The 20,306-nt window shown below is 50.7% G+C and overlaps 1 protein-coding gene across 2 annotated transcripts in view; it reads right to left on the bottom strand.

Annotated features, from left to right (window-relative positions):
• Nucleotides 1-20,306, bottom strand: part of ZBTB7C (zinc finger and BTB domain containing 7C) — a 312,790-nt gene that overhangs the window by 282,373 nt on the left and 10,111 nt on the right. The gene's annotated exons all lie outside the window — the stretch shown is intronic.

Below are 20,306 nucleotides of genomic sequence, written 5' to 3'. Positions count from 1 at the left end.
AATTTTAACAATACTACTGTACATCTGTTAGAATGGCTAAAACCCCCAAAACTGACAACATCGACTATTGTCAAGGATACAAAACAACAGGAACTCATTCAATGCTGGCAAGAGTATAAGATGGTACAGCAAATTTTGGAAGCCAATTTGGCAATTTTTTTTTTAGCAAAACATCTTACAGGATCAAGCGTGCTGTTAGGCATATACCAACTGCTACAGAAATCCATGCCCTCATGAAAACCTTACGTGAATGTCTGTAGCAACTCTATTCAGAATTTCCAAGAATTGGAAACAGGCAACACATCCTTCAATAGATGAATAAACAAATCGCAGAACATCCATACGATGGGATATTACTTATTCAGTGACAAAATAGAAATGGTGTTTCATGCCACAACAAGATATGGACAAATCTTAAATGCATAGTGCAAAATTAGTCAATGTTAAAAAGTCACATAGTGCTTAATTCTGATTATATGACATTCTATAAAAGGCAAAACCATGGGACATTACCATACCCCTAAGGGCTCAGGAGAGAAGGAGGGGGATAACTGGCAGTCCATAGGGTATATTTAGTGTGAAGAAATTCTTCTATGTGATACTATAATGGTAAATATGATATTAAAGCATTTGTCAAAACTCATAGAACTTTATAGCACAATGATTAAACCTTAATGTATGAAATTAAAACAAGAAAACATTCAGAAGGTGGAGAAATCCCAAGATGGGAATGTAAAATGAGACACCCCCCCCCCCAATCTAAATCTATTACAAATCATGAAATAATTTCACTGAAGGGGCTGGGGATAAGGTGCTGACCTAAGCACCTCTGGAAACAAGTGGAATGTATGAGACTTAAGGCAAAAGGGACTGTGTACCGCACTCTACTCTGATTTGCTACCCATAAGGATACAGGTTCACAATTCCCAAACTACACTGCATGCTGGAAGTATTAAGTAAATGGATAGCAGGTGGTGGCAGCCAGGTTGAATGTGCAGTTACAAATAAGCATAGTAAAGAGGATAAAATGACCCAGGTGATAGTGGATTAGAAGTGGACACTTCAGTATGTGTTCATGGTTAGTTTAATATAGATACAGATGGTTACATATAGAAATACTTATACATCGTACATGGAGGTGAGTTCATGTGCAAATACAGAGCCCCATTCGGTCATCTGAGAGAGCCTAAAAGCTTCTAGAGAGTCAAAGAACAAAGCTAGTGCCCAGATCTTTGTTTCTGACACCATTCTCCAATAAAAGGAACTAGGGTTCCTTGGAGAAATGGTTGATGCTAGAACTGGGGTAAGAATATCCATGATGAGCCTGCCCCTCCCTCTCCCTCACACACTCCCTCTCACACACGGGAGCATGCCAAAATGAGTACAGGAGCCAAGTTAAAGAGCTACCAGTGTGGGCTGGCACTGTGGTATAACGGGTTAAGGCACTGCCTGTGATGCCAGCATCCCATAAGAGCACCAGTTGGAGTCCCAGCTGCTCTACTTCCAATCCAGCTCCCTGCTATTCCACTCAGGAAAGCAGCAGAAGATGGCCCAAGTCCTTGGGCCCCTGCACCCACATGGGAGACCTGGGTAAAGCTCCTGGCTCCAGATAGGCCCAGCCCTGGCCATCATGAACATTTGGGGAGTGAACCAACGGATGGAAGACCTCTCCATGTGTGTGTGGGTGTGTGTGTGTATGTGTATGATTCTACCTGTCAAATAAAATAATTCAGAGATAGCACACAAGTGCTACCAGTGGCCAAAGCTGGGATAATTTAAGCAACAAAGTACATAAAGTAGTATTGTATTTTAATTCAAAGTAAAAAATGATTACTCATAAGTTTGTAGTGATATAAGTGAATAATTAAATTTTTAAAAAGGGAGGGAGTAGACAACTCTCCCATTCAAGAATCCCCAACAACTTACACAGATACTTGGCCTTAGGGAGTGAAGTGTAACTCCCACTCCCTAAGTGTGGTGGTGCACAGGGACCCTCTCAAAAAGAAAATTATGGAAAGGGAAAAACAGCCAGAGTAACCTAAAGTGGGGAAGCTGACAAGCACCATCTTATTCAAGGTGGTTGGAGTCCCCCCTCATCAATGACAGGACACAATGAGAGCAGTTTACAATCATCATACTTCACCTCTGTGGTCTTCTTCCCCAAAACACAGCACGCCAGTTTAAGACAGAGAAACCAACAGAACCAAGCACACCCGACGACATGACTCCTAAACACCATGTAATGGGATCCCAAGACGCTGGAGGCAAACTAAGGAATTCCAAATGAGGAATGAATTAGTTGATGAGAATACACCAATACTGGTCTCTTGTGACCAACGTGGCATAGTGATTTAAGATGTTACTAAAAGAGGCAATTCAGTGTATAATATATGGGAACTCTCCAAACTATACAATAATTCTGTAAATCTATAAGTACTCTAAAATTAAAGTTTTATTTTTAAAAAAAAATCTCCTACAACCTTTCAGAGAGAAAAGCAGGGCAGGTACAGAGAATCGGCTGTCCGAACAGCTGTAGAGTTCAACAGTAACAGTGAACTAGAGGATAGTGGGAAAACACTTTCAAAATTATGAAGAAAAATTATCCCCACATCAGAATTCTTTGTGCAGCCAAACTATCAACCAAATGTGATAGGATAAAGCTACCTGAGGACATTCAAAGTTTCAGGTAACTTGTGTGCCTTAAATTGTCTTAGGAAGCTGCTAGAAGATGGGCTGCACCAATATGGGGGCATTGAGGGCCAAGAAGCAGCCATGGGATTCTGGAAACAGAAGACATGCACAGGAGAGTCCAAAAATCCCAAGGATGATTGTGCAAAGTGACTCCCACATGAGAGCTGACCCCAAGCCAGAGATCAACCACTCCAGACTGAACCAGGACTTCAGAGATATAGAGAGATTCACACAAGAAATCTGACTTGAGAATTGGTAGAGATACAGGTGGTGAATTAATAATAAGTGAAGTATAAGCAAATAAAAATAACGCGCAATGATCAACTCCAGGGAAAACAAAAAGTGATTCAAGAAAGGAGCAGCATCATAGGTACTAGACGGCTCCCCCGAGAAGAGTGTGCATATACTTACAAGCATGTAAATACTCAGTCCTTCTCTCACCAAAATCATGACATAAATACGTTGGGAGGATGAGAGATACAATGCTCAGTCAGCTTTCGCTAGACTGTATTGCAGCAACAAAAGAAAGCTCAGTGGGTTGCAAGTACAAAAGCTGTTTCTCATTCCCGCTGGAGCACAGCTGTGAGCCAGCTGCGGCTGGACCATGTCTCCTTCTCTTTGGGACCTGTCCATCTTCTTGGCACAGAGGAAAGAGTAACTGATTGAGACCACAACACCATGGTGCCTAAGCTTCTGATCAGAGGTGGCACACACCACTCCCGCCCACATTTCACTGGCCAAGATAATCACAAAGCCAAGCTCAAGGTCAGTTATGGGAATCCTCCCATAGGGAAGTCAGAGGACAATGGAAACAGGTGTGTTACCCATGGACAGGAAGGTGAGGACTCAACAAGAACAATCCAATTGATGAGTGTGTACTGAAGTACAAGACAGAGGGTGGGTGCAGCAAAAAAGAGCTAAATGTTTGCTTTCCTTTGAGGGGGAAGCCAATAAATAGTGCCTTAAACTGAAAAGTCCCTAAGTAGCCACTTGTACATGTGATTTAGAAATATGGAGATGGGCATAAAAACTCAGGAGATGGTTGCTTCTACAGAGCGGCACATGTAGAAAGGTGAGCAGAGGATTCTTATTTTTCATAAGTTTATAAAACTATTTTTAAGAAATTAGTAGAAGATGACAAACAATGAGGTTAAGCAGCTCTTGGTCGCCAGGCTTCACTGAACCATGGCTGCTTCTCCCTCTGGTTTTGACAGCAAGAGAGTATACAAATCTCTTCACTTTTAGACAAAAGGAGTGAAACCAAGGACAGCTGCCGGGATGGAAACGCCCCTCCAAAACCCACCACCCAGTGTCCACATCGTCAGGAAGGACTCCTCCCTACGTAAGAGGAGCCTGACTACCCCTCACTTTCTTTCAGTCAACTCTGTATTATCCAAGCCACAAAGGCAGGCTAAGAATGCAGAAACCCATAACAGAGTGGAATTCTAAAGCTCAGAGGCCTTTTAGATGCATCAGCGTTAGTGCTGTGCAGGAGACCTGCTTACTCGGAATGCTCAGCTCCAGCTAACGTGGATTCTGTGCCTAGATGCAGGGGAGGCTAGGAAGGACTATGCTGGAAGCCCTCAGGAAGACAGAGCTTGGAAATAAAATTTACTCAAGAGGACCGGGAGTTCGCTCTCAAAGCCAACCCCGCATCTTGAGAGGTATAAAAGTAGGAGCCAGGTAAACATTGCGATCGTCTGACAGCAGCTTAAATTAGACCCAGTATTATCTTGTTGAGTGGGCCCAGCCACACATCACAGGTGTTACACCCAGCCGATTTCCACGACCTTAGCAACCAGGAGTCAAGTTGTCAACCCAGTGACCCTCAGTGTCACCAGGCTACTGGCCCAGTCACCATGCAATTCTGCTTCATTAACAACCCCTTCCAGAAGCTCCTAAGAAAACATTCCGTGGAAAAAAATTACTAAAAAGACTAACTGAATTCATTTAGCTGTTGGGGCTTCTCACTGCACTACCTGTTATATGTTCTCCATGTTTGGATTGTCTAAAATCCTGTGTGTACCTTCAAGAGTTCAGAGAAAGAAGATAAAATTTTTGTGCAAATTTTGAGCCACTGGAGACCTCTGCTGAGGCTTCCCATGATGGGAAGCTAAGGTCAGGGTTTCAGTGCCTGTGCAGATCCCATTTTGGAGGGATGCCACCCTACCAAGTCACCCCCACTGCAAGTCTGAATGCACGGGCTTTGGTGAAGTGGGTAACACGGGCCCCAGCTGAGGGCAGGCCTGCCCAGAACGCAGGTACCATTCGCAGTGGGAGACGGCAGAGCAGAGGAGCCACTGAAATCTACAAAAGCCCCTTCAGCCACTTCCAGCCAGCAGGGCAGAAACACACAGGAAACGCTCAGTACGTGTAGAGTCGTGATCTGTGGTTTCAGACATGCACAGCAAGGCCTGCTCCTTGCTGCTCGCCAGCCGGCATGGCCACACTGCAGACAGCCAGGGAGCGCGTGCACACGTGCACACACACACACACACACACACAGCTCCCCTCCACCTGGCTTTCTCAGCGCCACGACTGTGCAAGCAGAAGACTCTCCCTTCTCCCCTGCCACCCAGTACGCTCTTTAACTCCCCTGGCTTAGTCCCAGAATGACAGGAGGCTTGACCCAGAAGGCAGGGGCCCGAGAGACCCCTCTGTCTCCTCTCCCAGATCCTCCCCTTCCACTCGTGCCTGATGCAATCAAAAGGAGAAGGCTACAAACAGGCACTGCTTGATCGCTCTCTCACTCACTCTCCCCCTGGTTAACACATTGAAGGCTGAACTCTGTTGAAGGAGGCTTCTCCTTCCACCCCAAGGGCAATCAGCACTGTTGCACTTGACTCAGAAAACCCTTTCTCACCCCTACCCCCACTAAAAGCAAGGACCCTCTGGGCTATGTTGAAAGGTGAAAAAAACAGGCAGACAGCAGACACCAACAGCACCCAGAAAAGGAACACACTCCAACCCAACCAAAGGCGAACCTGGATCCTAAGCCCACTCCCTCCTCTCATTCCACAAGCACTGGCCCCAGCCAGTGCAGGGGCACAGAGGCACCGCCACCTGCCAGCGGGGAGACACAATCCACACGGCAGAGACTGGGCTTACCCGCCGTGACCATATTTTTCAAACCACAAGTCGGAGCTGCTCTGGAAAATCCAGGTCATAGGAGAGCAGGAAACATTCAAAAACCACGTTGAACGCAGGCCGATCGGATACAGCCTGTGCACAGATGTGCTGGGAGGACGCGATGGGGAACCTGAAGAAGTGTAAGTGCTCCCAGGCAAAGACGCAGGGCCCGGAGACCCACGATAATTGAAAGGAAATTCCAGCCCTGTCTTGCCTCCCCTCAAAGAGCTCATCAGACACCAGCTGCCAGCCGCAGCTGTGTCACACAGGTGGCCCCCCGACTGCTCCCCAGGTCTCCCACCCCACTCTGGGGACCCTAGTTTGCCAGTAAGGACAGGACTGCGGTACCCTCTAAGCCAGCCTCCCTTTTAATAGAAGGTCCAGATGAACGGGGTTTTATGTCTACCCGGCAGTCGTAATGGAGGCTGTCGGGAAGTCTGAAATCCAAACTCCCAGGCCCCATTCTAGCTTCACTTACGGCCAGCTGCCTCCTCCAGTGACTCTGTTCCCTGAACTGCAGCGAGTGGCAAAACAAATGAGTTTAACCTTCACATCTCTTTGCCTCCTTCTTCCCTGGAGCCAGGGAGACCAGCAGTGGGACGGGCCAAAGAGGGAGAGGCAGTGGGAAGAGAAAGCCAGGGCCCAGCCCCCCCCCCCCCCCCACCGGCACACACAAGCAAGGGTAACTTCTCAGGAGAGACACGCCAGCTCAGAGAGGATGACGAAGAGCACCTTTTGCAAAAAGCACGGGTTTCGCCCTTAGATGGATCAAGTGGGCTGTGTGGATGTGTCTGGGTCCCATCTTCCAAGTAAAACCACAGCCACAGCTGAAAACCCACCGCAACCACAAAGAGGCCATATTCTCCCCTTCCTCTCTGCCGAGCCTTCCTGAACACGGTCAATACCCACTGGTGTGCCACCTCGTCTCAACGCCAGCCTGCTTACTCCTCCTCTTCTTTCAGTGGATATCCACGTCTTCTCCACAGCAAGGGAGCATGCCCCTTCAGGGCAGGAGTTGTGCCTTCTTGTTTTTAAGACTTTATTTAATTGAAAGGCAGAGTTACAGAGAGAGGAGGACAGAGAGAACCTTCCATCCAGTGGTTCACTGCCCAGATGGCTGCAATAGCCAGGAATGGGCCAGGCCAAAGCCAAGAACCAGGAGCTTCCTCTGGGTCTCCCACGTGGGTGGCAGGGACCCAAGCACCCTGGCCATCTGCCTTCCCAGGCACGTTAGCTAGGAGCTGGACCAGAAGTGGAGCAGCCAGGACTCACAGCAGCACATGTATGAGACGCTGGCGGCACAGGCAGCAGCTTTACCCTATTGCATCACAGCACCAGCCCTGCCCCCCCCCCTTTTTTTTTTTGACAGGCAGAGTGGACAGAGAGAGAGAGAGAGAAAGGTCTTCCTTTTGCCATTGGTTCACCCTCCAATGGCCACTGCGGCCGGCGCATCATGCTGATCTGTAGCCAGGAGCTTCTCCTGGTCTCCCATGTGGGTGCAGGGCCCAAGCACTTGGGCCATCCTCCACTGCCCTCCCGGGCCACAGCAGAGAGCTGGACTGGAAGAGGGGCAACTGGGACAGAATCCGGTGCCCTGACTGGGACTAGAACCTGGTGTGCCGGCGCCGCAGGCGGAGGATTAGCCTATTGAGCCGCGGCACCGGCCACCGGCCCTGCCTTTTAAGATTATTTTTAATTTAAAGGCCGAGTTAGAGAAAGGAAGGAAAGACAAAGAGATAACTTCTATCCATGGTTCACTCCCTAAATGGCTGCAACAACCAGGGCCAGGCCAAAGCCAAGAGCCTGAAAATCCATCTGGGTCTCCTACACGGGTACAGGGCCCAAGGACTTGGACCATCTTCTGCTTTCCTAGGCACATTAGTAAGGAGCTGGATAGGAGGCGGAGCAGCCAGGACTCAGCCTGGCACTCACGTGGGATGCCAGCACCTTAACCTGCTGCACAACAACGCTAGCCCAGGGGTGCCTTATATTTCACAGAGATGCCCATAGCACCCAGCAGTGCGTTCTGCGTACAGAATAAATGAACTGTCACTGAGTAGCTGTTTTAGAAGTGGGGTGTTTTTTTGGTTCAGTTTTTTTTTTTTTAAAGGCAGTTAGAGATAGCTTTCATTTGCTAGTTTACCTTCCAAATGCCCACAACAGCCAGGGCCAGGCCAGGCCAAAAATCAGGAGCCCAGAACTCTATCTGGGTCTCCCACACGGAGAGGGTGGCAGGGACCTAGCACCTGCCGGCTGCCTGGAGCTAAGGCCTCCAACCCAGGCACTCTCACGTGGGAAACGCGTGTCCCAGGTGGCATCTTAACGGGTGCACCAAGCTCCCACCCCTAAGAAGTGCCGCTTTTCAAACAGAGCAGTGCTCATACATGCTTTCTTCTTCTATGCTGGGAAATCTATGAGAGGTTGGCTTCAGCAAATTGATTTTAATCGACCTTTTTTTCATTGAAGCTGACGAACACTCGCATCACAGTAGTCGAAGCCGGAAGAGAAGCATTTGTACAGCTCGGTCCGCCCTACATGGGAGGAACTGGCACATGACCGACCTAGAACAAGCAGGGATAAAGGATTCTTTATAAGTGTGTACCACAGCTAGACACCATGCTCCCTCACTGAGTTCAAATGTTGCGCCCTCTCATCTTGCTTACAGGATTCAACTGGCCGCCACCCCCCAGTCTTTATTTGGACCGAATTATACTTCAGCCCAAGCCTGAGTCATCACACTTTCTAAATAATCACCCTGCAGTCTGAAGTAATGTAGAGGCTTCGGGCTGGGAGAAGCAGGTTAGCTCTGCAGGCTGCAAAACCACACGTAGTCATTTATTCAGAGGGTGATGATCAGAGCTCCCCCACCCTTTCCCTGTGTGTGTGCGTGTGTGTGTATGTATACACATGTGCATGGGTGTCTGTGCCTGTGTCCGAGTGCTGGGCCTGGGAGTGGGCTGTGCATTCTGCTTCTCCCTGGAGGTGTGATCTGAGCCAGGTCCTTCGTTTCTGTGCCTCTAGCTTCTGTTGCCTTGAAAGGGTTGTCATTGAGGTTTAAAGGACGTGCAAACACACAGGCGGGTGCCCGGTGCAGGAAAACACCAGTACGCGGTGGTGATGGGCTGCCTGTTTGTTGCAAAGAGGCCAGCTGAAGCCACATTCCCGTGCAGTGAGGCCATGCCCCACTTACAAAACAGAGCTTGGCTGGGTGTAGAAGGAAGCCCACAGGAAAAGCCAACCACCATGCCCAGCCCAACGCTGGCACACAGAGGCGCCTGGTTCGTATTTTTTGAAGAGCGAAGGAGCTAACGCCTTCTGAATTCCAAATTTGCATTTTTTTCCCCTCTAGAATCCCTTCTGCACACCAGGGGATGCCCTGTGGTGCCTGAGAACTTCCGAGCGAAAACCATGTTCAGTGTCAAGAGGTCATCTCTGGTGTCAGATGAACCTGAGACCACCCCATGACTCCTAAGTGAAGACACCTGTGCTTATCTCAGCCTTGTTAATTGTTTAACTATAATTTCCGCTTGCACTAGCAGAATAGAAAACATGCACAAAGAGGCTAAAACAAGACAGTGCTGGTATTCCTCGCTCCTGGGACCCACAGCACTGCAGTGGGTTAGGCCAATGCCTGCGACACCAGCATCCCATATTCAAGCGCTGGTTGGAGTCCCTGTGCTCTGCTTCTGATCCAGCTCTCTCCTAACGAACCTGGGAAGGCAGGAGAAGATGGCCCAAGTGCTTAGGACCCTGCCCACCCATGTGGGAGACGTGGATGGAGCTCCAGGCTCTTGGCTTTGGCCTGGCCCAGCGCTAGCTATTTGGAGAGTGAACCAGCAGATGGAAGACTTCCGTTTCTCTGACACCCACCATCACTCTTTCAAAAGTCTTTCTCAAAGGTTTATTATTCCAGAGTTTTCTGCACTTTATCAAAATGGCATCTCTCAGAAGTGTGCATTTTTGCTTAGTGATTTTCCTTTCCATCCACGAATTCTCCAGAGAATATTTCCTTGGTCTACAAAGAGCAGGTTTTTTTCATTAGTTTAACACACACATAATGAAAGACAAAAACTCAGTGTCTGAGATTGTCAATCAAATGCAGATTAAAAGCCCCTCCCACTTTCGTGGCCAGGCACCGTCCTGGTCCTGAGTAGTAGCACCTGCAGCCCTGTGGAGTGATGGCTGGTGACTGCAGCACTGGTAACCTGCACTGGGGACGCCGTGTGGGCTGGGAGTCCTAACCAGCTTGGTCCCCAGTGTGGTGATGTGAGCAGTGGTGGTGGCTCATGGCAGGGGATGAGGGGGCTACAGGGGCTGCCCCTGGAGACAATTCATGCTGGTCTCAAGGAGGAAGTCAGTTCCCATGACAGAAGCTTCTTACAGAGGAGGGGGCCTGACCCCCGAATCACTCGGGTTTTGGCTCACCACAATACTACCTGCCACGCTACGATGCGGCCCAGGGGGCCCTCGGCAGAGGCCCACCCGCGGATTTTCAGCCTCCAAAGCTGTGAACTAAATAAATCCCTTTGCTTTAAGGTACCCAGTGTCAGCACTTCCTCATGGCAAGTGAAAAACAGACTAACACCAAGTCCCATCACTCACCTGCTTCAAGCCTCAAGCGCACAGCCCACGGATAGCAAGTTCCAACTCCACCCACGGCTGCTGGCCGACCGAGACGCTGCGTTCCACCATCACAAGGCTGTATTCCAGCCCCAGCGGGCCGTGTCCTGCCATCCCGACGCCTGCCTCCCAAGGAGACCGCATTTTCCTCTCTGGAGGCTAAGTTTGCCACATGGAGAAACTGAGGCACTGAGCATCAGTTAAGACAGGAGCTGGGTAGTGCTCAGGCCCCCTCCCCTCTGTCCAAGGCCACAGCAAGGGACAGAGGACCTGGCTCCTGTTGGGGCCAGCATTTTCGCCTTCATGCGCTACAAGGTTAAAATGCGTGAGGACAGAGGCCCGGGAGCCGCTGAGCTGGGCTCCGGCAGACCCGGGCTCCAAGCCCCCTGCTGAAAAGTGCTCGTGTGGCTTTAAACCCCCAAGTTTCCATCCCCTCGCCCATAAAATGAAGTTGTGGACGGAGCCTACAAAAGTTCCCAAGAGGCCGAGTGACAGCACCCGAGTGACTGCCACCACGCCCCAGCAGCTCCCCAGAACTGGCCCAGGCTGAGGGGGAAAGGAGGCCGCTGAGGCCTGGGCTGGACTCTGCTGCGAGGGATCGCTCAGGCTCCTTTATACTCAAGAACTCCACGCGATGGCAATCGCTCCCCTGATTTCACTCAGCAAGGAAAACCAAGTCACATGGGCAGCTCCCGTGGCCACCAGGAGTTAAAGTCTGGGCTACCTGGCTCTCAGGATCCCTTTTATGCCCAGATGTAGTTCATTGGATGCTTGATATGCAGTCAGTCAACTCTGTCTCTATAGAACAATAAAACTATTACATCAACCAGAAACGACTTAATGAATTACCGTATTCACAAAAATCACACCGAATCCCACTCTGATCCTCAGCTCTTAGCCATCACCGCCCAACTTCCCATCTTTCCACAGGTGTGGTTCTCAGATGCAAGAGCTCATCAGAACCTTCTGGAAGCCCTGTGGGCCCACCCCTGCAGTGCCTGACTTGGGGGGGCCCGGTAACGTGCATTTTTTTCCCAAGCACCCAGGACCTGCTGCTGGAGTGTAGGGGTGGAGCTGGCCCAGGGAACCACTGCCCTGAGAAGCTCCTGGCTCCAGCTTGTCCAGCTCGCCAGGCCCGAGGAGGGCTCTGAGCGCTCTTGCTGTCAACCCCTCAGAGCTGGCACGCCTCCACCCCTCTGCTCAGGGTCTGCTGCCCACCGACTTTTCCCCTCCCTGGCTCTGGACACAAGGACGAGCCTGGCTTTCTGCCCCATTTGCTGGCAAGGGCTGAAAGCAAAGGCCTCTAAGTCTGCACACCCCAGCAGCATGAATTCCCTGTGAAGGCCCCGTGAGCCACAGGGACCCTTTCAAAGCCTAGGATCTTCCCTCCCCCACGCCCCATGTTGGACAGCCAGCAAGTACTTGGATCTACATCTAATCAGTTTCTTCACTGTTTTTCAAACCTTTTGAATGCTGAGAGATGAAATACCCTTTTTATTCCAAAATACAGTTTTTTCCAGGACTTTTTCAAAACGCATACGCGTGCACACACGGCCCAATAGGAAGCAAGCAGGATGTAAAAAAAATTTTTTTTTTTTTGCACAGAAGTCCAAGTGCAGGCTATGGCTGTGTTCCCCCGCTTGGCCTCATTTCTTGCTTGGAGTTAGCAGATATATAACCAAAGCAGCACAGCTTTTGGAAGACAGGCCTGAGTTAGGAGGGTTTCCACTTGAACTCCACTGTTCTCACGGTTGCTAGATGATAACTGCTTTAAACTCAGACTTGGGGGTTGGGGGAGGCAGAATGTCCTTCCAGCGAGGGCTTTAAAGAGTGAGCAGCACCCAGAGCCGAGCCAGGCAGCTGGGAGACCAGAAACCCAGACAGGAGAAAGCTGGGTCTGCGGTGCCCTTTACCTGGCCGATCTGCCCACCTCCTCCTCGCCCATCTGAGACCATGGCTGCAGGGCAAGGCAACAAGAAGAGGCTGATCCACAGGCCTGGAAAGGCAGCCCAGCTGCAGGCCGGTGAGCGTGCCTGGATCACTTCCCCCAGCTCCAGGGACAATGCGGGATTGTGTGAATACAGGGGGTGCTGGCCTGGCTGACCTCAGAAATCTGCTTCCGCATGTCTGAGTGAGGACCGGAAGTGGTTTGGGCCAAACGTGCTAATGAATATGCTTTTGATGTGACAATACCTTGGCATCTGTGAACTGTTAATGACCAGGGAGGAGCTGGCGTCCAAGCACTGAGAGCCCCACCTGCCGGGAACCCAAGTGGAACCAGGAGGGGTTGTGCCCCCGCTACTGTTGAGCCCCCTCCCTGCCCCTAGGTCTGCTCCATCCACCACCCCTCCTGCCCACGTGGCTCCCTTCTGCTGGAAAGGAAAAGCAGGACACCTGTGTGTGCTTGGAACAAAAGGATTCCTTTCACTGCTATTCCCTTTCTTCAGCCTCCGCCTCGGTAATACTCTCTCTGACTCTCCATCTAAAAAGTTCATCACTGAATTGTCTACCTAAGATAAAGTGAATCCTATGGCAAGTAAATTATAGCTCAATAAAAGCTGTTAAAAGAGGGGCAGGTTTTTGGCCTAGTGCTTAAGACACCTGCATCCCATATTGGCGCACCTGCCCCAGCTTCCTGCTAATGCAGACCCTGGGAGGCAATGGTGATGGTTCAGTCCCTGCCACCCACGTGGGAGACCTGGACTGTGCTTTCCCCACTCCCGGATTCACTTATAACCCAGCTCAAGCCACTCAAGCAGGGATTTGGGGAGTGAACCAGTAGATGGGAGATACATCGCTGTTGCTCTCTATCAAATATATACTTTTTTTAAATGTTAAAACAAAAAACTTTAAAGAATTCATTTGAATCCCCCTCCAATTAAACTCTGAATCAAAACTAGAGGCAGTTTGGGTTGGGACACCTTCACAATGACCATACTCACACACATGTGTGCACACACACGCAAAGGACAAATGCTCCTAATTTAAAATAAACCACAAAAGGGGAGCACCTGAGAGGTATCATGGTGGTCGCAACCCACGTGGGCTCGGCAGCCTCAGGCACCTGAGCCAGGACTGGCTGCCCATTCAGCAGCTGGAAAATGATGTTCTTTGGCTTCCAGGAGGCTGGGACCTGCCTGGGCACCCTAAAACGGATGAGAGTTCTCCGTATTCAAGGTGCTCCAAAGAGCAGAGTGGAGCATGCAAGAGAGAAAGAGAGAGGCCCATGGCGCCCCTGCCCAGCCTGGCCGGCCTTCTCCAGCCTCAGTGACCCCAAGGTTAACAACACCGTGCTGGATTTCGCAGCACGTCTGTCACGGCCATCACACGTGACAACTTCTCTAGTTCAGCTGTTGAATTCTTGCTGCAGTGGAGCAGGGTAGAAGAGACTTCAGCATAGCATCCTTAGCTTCAAAAAGAAGCCTCCACACAATCATTTAAAAACTTCAGGCGTCCCTACAAGATCTTACAGACGTCTCAGGAGTGCCTTGGCTTCCTGCTGCTCTATTTTGTTTGGTCAAATCAAGCATTGCCAATGGCAAATTCTCCACTGATTGATTCGAGGCTGGGGTGCGGGTGGCTGGGTTTTCTGGTGATGTCAGCTGGGTAGACCAATTCCTGGAGAGTCTTCTGCCTTGTGATGGAGGTTGGCTAAGCCAGAGGCCGGGCAGGTGACGCGAGCTGGAGGTGGGGTAGGGATGGCAGCCCAACTGGGGGTTAGATCAGATGCACTGGGTTCAATTATTTTGACAAGTCTTTTCTTTTTAATCATCTGTAATGAGACCACAGTATACTGTGCCTTGCACATGATATATTTTGGAAATGTAATGAAGTCTGGAGAGTAGGCAGCGTAACTCAGCTCCAGCTATTAAATATCTGCTTCGAAGCAGGGTATAGTAAAAGATTTGTGTGTGTGCGTCTATGAGTGTGAGTGTGTGTGTGTGTGTAAATATTACAGGGCTGGCACATTAGCAGGGGCAAAAATTAGCCAGGTTCTCCTACCATATTGAGATTTAGAGCACCAGAGTACAGGGACTACATTTTTCTGTAGAGATCTTTACAGCTATTTGGAATTATGAACCCATAATATGCAAATGCACGGGGCTAAGAAATACACATTCTTGGCAGAGACTGAAGATGTTATAATGTGTGCTGTAAGCGGCGGCGCGTCTGTGTGTAAAATCGACGCGCACATACTAACTGGTCGATTATCCCCTCTAAAACCACACATAAATTCTCCTGACAGCAATGGGGATTTTGCACACATCCCAAGAACAAACAGACTCCTAATGTGCTGTGTGTGGATGAAAGATGGAGTATTTAAAAACACAGCAGAAAGGGTCACTCGGCTAAGGAAGAGAGCTTTGAGTCTCCGGCAGGACAACAAAGGGATGGGGACCACATTTGCCTTCTGAGCATGATAATTATGTTATTAGCAGCAGTCGATAATATTTAGTGAGTTCCAGGCTCTGTGACGGCCACTGTTCTGGGTGCTTCCCATCCGCGGCCCCTTTTAGAGAGAGAAAGAGAGAGAGAATGTGTGTGTGTGAGTGCGTGTGTGTACACATGCATGTGGATGTGGATGTGTGCGCTTACATGCGTGGTCCGTGCAAACACACTACCTCCCTGGCAAACGGCCACTTTCCCAGGGAGTGTGGTGATCTACACTGCTGAGACAGTCAGTCTGTCCGAGGGGCCCGTAGGCAGGTGCCCAGCGACAGGCGGGGCAGAGTCCGGGGACAAAGGCCTGTCCCTTTGTGGTGACACCGCTTCAAACCTGAAGCCCCCCATCTAGGTAACAGCCATGTCTGAGCAAACAGCAGAAAATTAAGGAACTGCAGTCCAGAATCTGAGAACAGGTAACAAATCCCCAAAATAGAATGTTGCTGAGTCAGGTCTGTGCAAATGCAGGGTCTTGAAAACTGTGCAATGACTTCTAATGATTTCTGCAGGTAGGCAGGTGCTGCCCTGCAGGGCGGTGCATCTGGTAGACCAGAACCTGCAGGAGTCGAGGATCCCTGCAAAGCAAGGGTCCATTGTCCATCGTGTAAGTCGAGAAGGATTTTTACCAAAGAATTCATTTTAAAACCTTTCTCCCAATCCCTGCCCCACTCACAAAACTGACTGGGAAAACTCAAGGACTCCAGGTAGACAGAGGCAAGCGCACCCTTGGCTGTTTCCCAGTGCTGGCACGGACAGGACCTAGGATTTCACCCTCCGCCTTCTCACCTGTTCTACTCAGTAAGACGACTGAGCGCCCAGGAACGAGCACGCATGTGAAGCAGGCGCAGGTTTGCACAATGGGCGCAAGCACATCAAACATCAGAGCTAACCCACAAATGGGAAGCCTGTGCCCCTTGCCTTTGGAGAGCTCTCAGCAAACATCCTGCAAGACCAAGGCAAGAAACCTGAGAGGAACCCAGCCAGGTCACGCCAGCCATCCACTCACTCCTGCACGGAGGCACGGACACTCCGGGGCTCGAGCCGGTCCAGCACCGAGGACGTGGCTTACGTTTGTTAGTCAGTACTAGGCCAGGGGAACCTTGGGGTTACCAACAGGGATATAAATCCACGGAAGGAAGTGCATGCAAACCAGGGCCTTGGAACAGGGTCCTTGAATCCCTGTACAACACTCCCAGCCTAATCACGCCTTGAGATTCATCAGCCCTCAGCCCTTTCCCAGTTCCTGTCCGCTCATCATCCCCAACCTCGCACGTTACTCGGCCCAGACCACACAGAATGAACCCAAGCAGCGGGATCCTCGTCCTCCCCTGTGAGCCACACTCAGTGGCAGTGGTCAGCAAGGCACAGGGCTCACGCACAAGTTGAGGGAAAGCACTGCAAGAGGACTACACACACACCTCTGGGGTGTCCTAACACCTGGCTTCAGTGTCCTGATAATTCTTTATGCTAGTACTTGTATTTTTAATTTAAAAAATGTACTTATTTATTTGAAAGCCAGAGTTAGAAAGAGAGAGATCTTCCATCCACTGGTATACTCCCCAGATGGCCACACAGCCAGGGCTGAGTCAGGCCAAAGTCAAAGCTAGAAGCTTCATTCAGGTCTCCCACATGGGTGCAGGGGCCCAAACACTTGGGACATCTTCTGTTGCTTTTCCCAGGCACATTAGCAGGGAGCTGGAACAGAAGTGGAGCCACCAGGACAGGAACCAGCACCCATATGGGATGCTGATGTTGCAAGGGGTGGTTTTACCCAATATGTCACAATGCTAACCCCAACAGTTCTTTCAACAGTGCTTTGAGTGGCTCTTTAGCAATTTGCTAAAATGCCATATGAAAGCAATGTTGGCCACTGAGTACAAACCATTCCAGTCTGGTGCTGGACTAAAATACATGGTTTTAATGCTTGATACTGAGTGGATTATCACTTCCAAAATTCAGGTTAAAGTCAAATTGATGCCACCCCCTGAAGCATATCAGACTTAACCAAACTAGGCAGAAAATCCAGAACTGGACTGGATGGGGGGTGGGGGGGTGGGGGAGCCAGCCTGGAAGATTAGCTGCAAGGAACTCTACAAGCCTGACGCCTTAGCCAAGTGTACTTCCTCCTGCTGCCTACACACATCCCCTTCTGCACTGAGCCACCCTCTTCAGGCTGGGCCCACTCCCATCCTTTGCCCAGGCTGTTCCTCCCACCCTGAATACCCTCCGGGGGCCCAGCATCAACTCGCACACAGCAGAGAGACTGTGGACACCTCAAGCAGCTAACCTGGCCACCGCGAGCCTTAGTTCTTGTTACATGCGAACAATGTCATGGAACTGTGAGGATGAATCGTGTCACATCGGGCACTGGCTCCTGCATGTCAGACCCTGGTCCCCCACCACCCTCAAGTGTCACAAGCTGCCGCTCTCAGCACACAGACTCCAGGGCTCACAGCTGCTCTTTCTTTGATATCTTGTGGCCCTTACAAGCTGTGCTACACCACTTAAGCTTGGATATGTCCTGTATACACAGCATCATCTTCCCAACCAGATATTCAGACCCTCGGAGGCAAGGATCCTGGCCTTCTCCTGGTCCTCTGCAGACATGGGAGGATCCCAGAGGCACCTTGTGCTCCTGGGAGGGTCGCAGCTTCCCTACCTGCACGCACACACACACACGCACGCACACACAAGCAGGAAAGATTCTGCAGGACCAGGGAGTCTCCAAGGCTGGTCTGCAACTCTGTCAACTTCAGTGTGGCAGCTTCAAGCCCACGGATGGAGGGCCACACTCAGCCTGGGGGCTTCTCCCGAAAGCACTCTGAGACTTCCGGGAGGGGGTCAGCATCTGGGGGAAGCAGGTCCACCTCAAAGCCAGGAGGACAAGAGCAAGCTGTGTGTGTGCAGGGACAAGGCCCGGAATCTGCAGGTCAGGCAGGACATGCGGGCCTCCTCTGACTTAGCACGGTTCTCCCCACGGACCACAGCTCCTCGGGCCACAACGCTGCACTGTCATCGCTGCCTATTTGGTGCAAAGGGATTGGCCCAAAGGAGGGCTCTGCACCGCTCTGTGGATTCTAAAGCCAGCCCTGATCCCCCAGGACAAAAGGAGGCTTCAAAACCCTTCGAGGTTGGAAGAAGCACACCAAGGATACCGAATGTCATCCTGGCTGAACTGGGGTCCTGAACGCTGTGCTTTGGGGGAACCCTGCAAATGGGCAGTGATCATGAGAGGCAGCTGGTGGGGGGAGGAGGCAGGGAGAGTTAAGGACATGGTGCATGAGCTGTGCTGTTCACAACCATCCAATCAGCCAGCCCCGCGCCCCACCCCCCTACTCTGAGAGCCCGGCACTACCTCCATGGCTTGCACTGCCCTCCGCTGGGGCCGTGCCCAGTGCTGCTTTGACCTCCCTTCTCCGGCGTGAAGCTGCACCTGTTCTCCCACTAAGCCACTCTCATCTCAGACCCTGGCCCCGCCCCCAGAGTGCACACACTCCTCCAGGCCTTGGCTTCTTGCTACCCCAGCTCCACCCCTTGCCCGGCCCAGCACCTAACGTGCAGTGGGAGCTCAGGAGACGCTGGCTTAATCAATCATCGTCGACTGTGTGATGTGTTTTCCAGGAAGTTCAGCCAAAAACTGTTGAACTTACTCTGAATCCTTAAACAAGGAAGCAATTTTTTTTTTTTATTTTTTGAAGTATCCTGTGAATAAGTCAGCAAGCTTATTCTCGGAGTGCTATAAATTTGCCTGTATTCAGAAAAATCAAGGATCATGTTCATGAAAGAGAAATCACTAGATACTCCATCAGCCAAAGAGCAGAAGCCATCAACATATCCATGTGTCAGGGACGGTCGAATAAGCCCATGTGTCTAACAGTCAGGACCGGGGGCTGCAGAAAGCTGTGGGAAAACAGAATTTAAAGATACTGTGCATTTCCCATGAACTACGCACATTCCCCTCATATCACCAAGATAACAGGAAGTTAAATACAGTGTGTATGGTATGGCCCTATTAGAGTAAAAACATTTAAATATACACATGCATGTAGGTCCACGTACATACACATTTGCACTTGCTTTCTTGTATCCGCATAAAACACCTCTCAAGTGAAGAAACCATTCCTAGCAGTGGCTCTAACAGGCAGCAGTGAGAGGAAGACTTTTTTTTTTTTTTTTTTTGACAGGCAGAGTGGACAGTGAGAGAGAGAGAGACAGAGAGAGAAAGGTCTTCCTTTGCCGTTGGTTCACCCTCCAATGGCCGCCGCTGCAGCCGGCGCACCGCGCTGATCCTGGCAGGAGCCAGGAGCCAGGTGCTTTTCCTGGTCTCCCATGGGGTGCAGGGCCCAAGCACCTGGGCCATCCTCCACTGCACTCCCTGGCCATAGCAGAGAGCTGGCCTGGAAGAGGGGCAACTGGGACAGAATCCGGCGCCCCAACCGGGACTAGAACCCGGTGTGCCGGCGCCGCAAGGTGGAGGATTAGCCTATTGAGCCACGGCGCCGGCTCAGAGAGGAAGACTTTAAATGCCCCTTTGTACTTTCTGAATTTTAAACCACGTTAAGTGTTGACCTACTCCAAAAAATTAAATTAAAAATTCAAAGCAAACAATGTGTGGAAAGGTGATTTTTTAAAATCGAGTTTAGGAAAGCATAAAAGAGAAAGCCTCATTGTAAAGTGGTTCAAGACAGCCTGCTGAGCCATCTGGGGGCTGTGGACGCTGGCCCACAGGGGGAGATGGGAGGCAGGCTGGGGTCCCAGAGCCAGGTCCAGTCCCTCCCCAGCCCGCCTGCTGTCTGAGGTGATCTCGGAGACTGCTGCAGCTCCAGGTTCCTCATTTCTTTCTTTCTTTTTAAGATTTATTTATTTATTTGAAAGTCAGAGTTACACACAGAGAGGAGAGGGAGAGAGACAGAGAGGTCTTCCATCTGCTGGTTCACTACCCAGTTAGCCACAAGGGACAGAGGAGCTATGCCAATCCAAAGCCAGGAGCCAGGGGCTTCTTCCAGGCCTCCCACACTGGTGCAGGAGCCCAAGGACTTGGACCATCTTCTACTGCTTTCCCAGGCCATAGCAGAGAGCTGGATCAGAAGTGGTGCAGCCGGGACTCGAACCAGCAGCGCCCAGCTTTACCCGCTAGGCCACAGCGCTGGCCCCTGGGTTCCTCATTTCTGAACAGCAGCACTTGGAGCAGCTCTGGGAGCACGCAGGCTCCTCCCCTGTCTGGGCATCAGGGTCCTCAGGTTGACGTGAGCTAGCCGCTCGGTGACAACGTGGCTGACACTCCGTACAAAGGAAAGCCAGCTTCCTCTGCCCTGAGGAGTCTGTGTTGCAGAGATAAAACCCAGACCCCTGCTGACCGGAGTGCAGTCAGACCAACGCCTCTGACTCCAGACGCCCAAAATACACTCAGCGCCACACCCTTC

This window comes from Oryctolagus cuniculus, chromosome 10 (assembly GCF_964237555.1).
Source record: "Oryctolagus cuniculus chromosome 10, mOryCun1.1, whole genome shotgun sequence".
NCBI lineage: Eukaryota > Metazoa > Chordata > Mammalia > Lagomorpha > Leporidae > Oryctolagus > Oryctolagus cuniculus.
This window is presented reverse-complemented; position numbering and strand designations above follow the sequence as displayed.